This window comes from Panthera uncia, chromosome B1 (genome assembly GCF_023721935.1).
Source record: "Panthera uncia isolate 11264 chromosome B1, Puncia_PCG_1.0, whole genome shotgun sequence".
Lineage (NCBI taxonomy): Eukaryota > Metazoa > Chordata > Mammalia > Carnivora > Felidae > Panthera > Panthera uncia.
The window spans coordinates 68,898,647-68,904,646 of NC_064811.1; the positions used below are offsets into that span (position 1 = coordinate 68,898,647).

General features: G+C 37.9%; 1 protein-coding gene across 1 annotated transcript in view; it reads left to right on the forward strand.

Moving 5' to 3' along the window:
* ARHGAP24 (Rho GTPase activating protein 24) overlaps positions 1 to 6,000 on the forward strand; it is a 516,123-nt gene that overhangs the window by 83,114 nt on the left and 427,009 nt on the right. The gene's annotated exons all lie outside the window — the stretch shown is intronic.

Genomic DNA, 6,000 nt, shown 5'->3' on the forward strand with positions numbered 1-6,000 from the left:
AGTATATATGAATATTGAATCATTACATTGTACACCTAAGACTAATATAACATTATGTCAATTATACTTCAATTGAAAAAGAAAAGAAGGTAGAAGAAGTTGGCTTTCTCTTCTTTTCCCATTTCAAATGTCATTCTCTGTTGGCTCAGTCGGTTGGGTGTCTGACTTTGGCTCAGGTCATGATTTCACAGTTCATGAGTTCAAGCCCCGCCCACATTGGGCTCTGTGCTGACAGCACTCAGCCTGGAGTCTGCTTCGGATTCTGTGTCTCTGTCTCTCTCTGCCCCTCCCCCTGCTACTGCTCTCTTTCTTAAAAATAAATAAACATTAAAAAAAAATTCAAATCATTCTCTCTTATAAAGCACCTGAATTTCTATTTTATGTTAGAAGGATACCTTCAGTTCTTGGTTTGTTTATAGAATTGAAGTAATAAAGACACCCCTTCTCCCTTTCACGAATGATTGATTGGTTGTGACTGTCCACAGGGTTGTATTGAGAAGGCCTCTGGGGGTGATTGTAGGTTCCATAGGGAAGAGCACTGGGATTAGTTAATAATGTCTTCCATGAGCTTGAAGAGTGGCAAGATAGTTGCCATGTATCTGTCATTTCTCTCTTAATCCCATTGATGATAAAATATTTGTTTTGATTTGATTATTGTTTCTACTCAGGTTATCAACATTGGGAATTCCAATGATTTTCTTCTTCATTTATCCCTCAAATAGTGATGTGGTGGTGGGGAACACATCTAAGTATATACAAAAATACTTTACTCCCTATCTAATTTAAAACCTCCTTAAGAGTGAGCAGATTCTCTCTATGGAGTATGAAACATTAGACATACAATGAAAAGAAAAGAAATACTTAAAATGTTTTTTTAATGGTTCATCCTATTAAATCATTTTGGTTTCTTACCAAATGAATATGGAAATATTGAAGCTTAAAATATAAAATGTGGATGGATATTTCTGTTGCATCCCAATATGTACATAATTTTCTATTCTCTGATGTTTTGGACAATTTAATTTCAAATGAATCAAGGAATAATATGTTTAGTGTTTCCTCAGGAAAATAACTGCACATTTACAAAATTATTACTATTAAAGTTCCCTCAGGTATGCTCTTCCAGTGAATGTTTAAAAAATGTTTTTAACGTTGATTCATTTTTGAGAAACAGAACACAAGTGGGGGAGGGGCAAAGAGAGAGGGAGACACAGAATCTGAAGCAGGCTCCAGGCTCCAAGGTGTCAGCATGGAGCCTGACACAGGGCTTGAACTCATGAAGTGTGAGATCATGACCTGAGCCGAAGTCAGATGCCCAACTGACTGAGCCCCCCAGGCGCCCCCCAGTAACTGTTTTAAACTTCATGTTCATAACTGTCGTACTTTATTAAATTTCTGTCTTCTATACACATAAACTTATGAATCTGAAGAAGCAATGTTTCTTTATTTTAACTCAAGTTATGATTAAGGGTAGCGTCCAGTGATACAAATGAAAGTTTTCTTTGCTCAATAGTTTCTGAAGTTCAGTTTAGCTTTAAGCTACTAAAAGCTTAAAGGGTTAGATTTAGATGGAAGAATTTGGACTGAAGTCTTTGTACTGGTGTTTAGTAAACATGAAATGTTTTAGGATTTTTGCACTGTACTCTGGGGAACCTTGAGGTCTCTGGGGCCCATTCTAGTACTCTCCAAAGACGGATGTTTTTGTCCATTTATATAATCCTTCATTTATTTACATTTATTCAATAAACCTTTGAGTACTCAGTATATGCAGTTAGTCTGGGGGTTTCAGGGAGCCCATATCTACAATGGGTTACAGTGTAAAAGACTGAAAAGTAGTAAGCATATGGCCCACATGCGAGAAAGGTTGTTCCCAGTGATATTGGAACCCATGGAAGGGGAATGTCCAGATCGGGGATGGTAGTGTCTGCAGGGAAGCCTTTGTAGAGGACTAAAGGATGGATAAAGGTTAACCATGAAGTCCAGGCAGTGAGGACAACCATTTGTGAAGACTCAAGACTGTTTGAAGAAATTGCTTCCTAAGAACAGATTTAGGTTCCTGGAATTTATCTTGGAGCTAAAACTATCTACACTAGATCCCCTGCATTCTTGGGTTTAGTGTGCCAATTCCCTTATAGGCACCACAGTTTGATTCATTCTTCAAGTGAAGAGGTGGTGTGGTGAAGAGTGAGGGACAGAGAGTAAACTATTTTTCCCTCACTAGTTCCCTTTCATTAGCGGTTACCTCACTTACCTCACAACAAGCTGCTAATATTTAATTCTTTAAAGTTTTTCTTATACATATAATTTACATTTTACATATATACATTGTGTTTTTAAAATTTTGTTAATGTTTATTTATTTTTGAGAGACAGAGAGAGAGGGAGAGAGAGAGGGAGAGAGAGAGAGCATGAATAGGAGAGGGGCAGAGAGAGAGGGAGACACAGAACTGGAAGCAGGCTCCAGGCTCTAAGCTGTCAGCATAGAGTCCAATGCGGGGTTCGAACTCACAAACCGTGAGATCATGACCTGAGCCAAAGTCAGAGGCTTAACTGACTGAGCCACACAGGTACCCCTACACTGTCTTTTTAAAAAAGTTTATTTGTTTATTTTGAAAGAGAGAGAGAGAGAATTCCAAGTAGGCTCTGTGTTGTCAGTGCAGAGGCCAACAGAGGGCTTGAATTCACGAACCAAACCGTGAGATCATGACCTGAGCCAAAATCAAGAGTTAGAAGCTTAACCGAATGAGCCACCCAGGTGCTCCTAAATGTACACTGTCTTAATCTGCCCTGGCCAACATAATAAAGTACCATTTATTGGGTGGCTTAAACAACAGAAATTTATTTTCTCACAGTTCTGGAGTCTCAAAGTTTGAGATTAAGGTGCCAGCATGGTCAGGCTCTGGTAAGAATCTCTTCCTGGTTTGCTGAAGACCACTTTTTCACTACATGCTCATATGGTCTTTCGCTGGTGTCTGCTCAGAGAGAGAAAAAGACAGAGACAGAGAGAGACAGAGAGAGAGAGAGGAATGCCAAGTCTGAAATTATTTAAATATTTAGAATATTAAAAAGAGTTTTAAGTTCTAAATCAGGTAGATAATTACAGTTATTGAATAAATATTCTGGGAAATAATAAAAACAGAAATAAATTGATAACTTCATAGGTTGTGGCATATACCATGATCAAGTTTTTTAGTGAACATCCTATGTCAGAAGCTTTTTTATTTTCTTTGCTTCATCGAAGTTAGATCTGCAGGAATATGTTTACATGTCTTCTAGTGGCATAGAATTTAATATTTTAAAAATGAGAGAAAAATGTCGGTAAATATTTTACCTTTTTTGATTTTCTTCTCTAGAGACAACACACAACAATGTATATATATAGCCACACCCACGACACACACACACACACACACACACACACACACACACATGGATATGCATGCACTTATGTATGCACATATGCTATTTCATTCTGTGTGTATATCCTTGTCGTGTGAGCCATTACCTATAGAATGGCCGTATGCTAGCATTTAGATATACAGCCCAATAAAATGTACTACCTCTTGACAAACCAGCATGTTAGCAACAGCTACAAAGCAGCTTTAAAAAAATAAAGTTTAGAATTTAGATAAATATTGGCTATCTGTGGTTATATATGGTATACAGTGCAATCACATTCATTTTGCAAAGGAGTCAGGTTCTAATGTCAACCCCAAAAAGGACAGTTTGATGTGAATGAAATTACGCTTGAAAGTCGCATAAATCTCTCACAAATTGCAGCATTTTCCCAAATCTGCCAGTTTTATTTCTGTTTTCTCCCCTAGCAATAGAACAAATCGTTGTTCTTTGATTGAACAACTGGAGTAGCTGTTTGCATTGAGGCACCATGTGGTGTGAAATCGTGTGTACTCTGAAACTCTGGGATCGCATTTGCACAGTGATATACTTGCCGCCACTGGGGGCCAAGGGCAACGACCCTGGCCGCAAGAATGCCCCTCCCACTTTGACCTGGGAGCATGTGTTCATTGAATGTGATGGAGGCTGTGTCATGGAACTGTCATGCTACTGAAGTTGTTCTCTCTCCCTCCCCTTTCTCTCTAGCTCCCTCCTTTGTCATTCTCTTGTGTTTGCTGAATATGTGTAGTCATGTAGGTAAATTCACACACACTGCAACTTTATAGCATATGGCATATTATACACATCTTTGTTCATGTGCTTATTTATATTTTTTCTGTTACATGAAGTCACATATATGCATACTTACGTGTGTGGCTGTTGACTTCTGGAAAAGTCTGTTAGGGGTGTGAATTTCATCTCTGATTGCACCATGTAATACTGTTGGGTTCCTAACCCATGTGATTGCAAAAATGATACACAAACCAGTTTCCACTCCTGGAAAATAATTCAGAGCTACTGTTCCATCATCACATGATGGGAACTTTCTAAGCTCCATCATGGTATAGTAGTCATCACTAAGGCTTTTTCCTAAGATTGATATGAAAATATCAGTTAAATTCTCAATTTTTTTTTTTGGTTTGAATAACCATTTATTTATCGTATTGTTGTGTTGTCATTTTTATATCGGTTTGCTAAACACTGAAGTTGATAGTTCTATTTTGTAATCTCCTGTACTATCCAACTACTGTGTCCTGACCACAGTGAAAGCACTTTCCCAGTGGAAATTCAGTTAAATCATTCTCTGAGAATTTAAGTAAACTGTATTTTTCTTCATGCTAAACCACAATTGATGACATGTATTTCCTGCCAAGGCTAAAAAGTGTGAATTTTGAATGTTATATTTCTTCATGAAGGGCAGTTTCAAGTTCATTTTAGTTTGATGATTTTGACATTGTGTTTAAGTACAATTTTCATGCTAATTGAAGTCTTTTATGTCAATGGAAAAAAGTCACAGTGTACAGTCCTAAAGTATACAATCTTCTGTAAGGCATTACATGTAATTAAAAAACCCCAAAGTATTATTTGTAAGAATTCTATTGTGGTTGTCACATAGCTTATTCATTGATTCAACAATTGTTTCCTGAATACCAAATAAGCACTCTTAAAAGCACTGGGTGTATTGTAGTGAGGAAAAGCAAGTCCTTGACCTTGTGAAGCTTATGGTCTCCTGGAAGGATGATCGGCAATAAACACCTAAAGAAATAACAACCTAGTTAAGTTTCAGGAAGATGAAGGTCAGAGTTCAGTGGTAGAGAATAACAACAGGAGAACTGATGCCCTGGATGATTACTGTTTGTTGGAAAGGGTAAATTTTTAAAGCTGAGACTTAAAGAATGGAAGGGGTCGGGCATGTAAAGAGCATTGGGGCAGAGTAGCATAGGCAGAGATCAGCAAGTATCAAGACTCAAGGCATAAAAGGGCTTGGGTATTTCCAGAACTTGTGCGGTTGCTTGCATCAGAGCTTGTGTGTGTGTGTGTGTGTGTGTGTGTGTGTGTGTGTGTGTATTTGTGTGTGTGTGTGTGTGTGTGTGTGTGTGTGCGTGCGTGCGCGTGCGCGTGCGAGTGAATTGGAGTGGCAGAAATGAGGAGGAGGTGGCATGGGATCAGATTAATTAGTAAACAGGTACCAAATGATTCAGAGCCTTACAGGTCATGGTTAGGACTGCAAGTTGTAAAATAAGTACAATGAGAGCCAATTAAAAATTTTAAAGTAGAAAATCATTAGCTGATTTAAATTTTTAAAAGCTCATTTTGGCTTTTTTTGTGGAGAATGAAATATGTGTGAGCATATGTTTGCATTTGTGGTTCAAAATGGACACAATGAGACCAGTCAGAGAGCCATTAGAATCCCCTGATCAAAGACAATGTTGGCTTGGATCTCGGGGTGGGAGTGGACATGGAGCCAATTGGATGGATCTGAAATAGTTGGGGAAGGTATATAATTTTCTGAAATTCAGGATGAGGAAAAGTCAGGAATCAAAAATGATCACTTTTCCTTTTCTTTTCTTTTCTTTTCTTTTCTTTTCTTTTCTTTTCTTTTCTT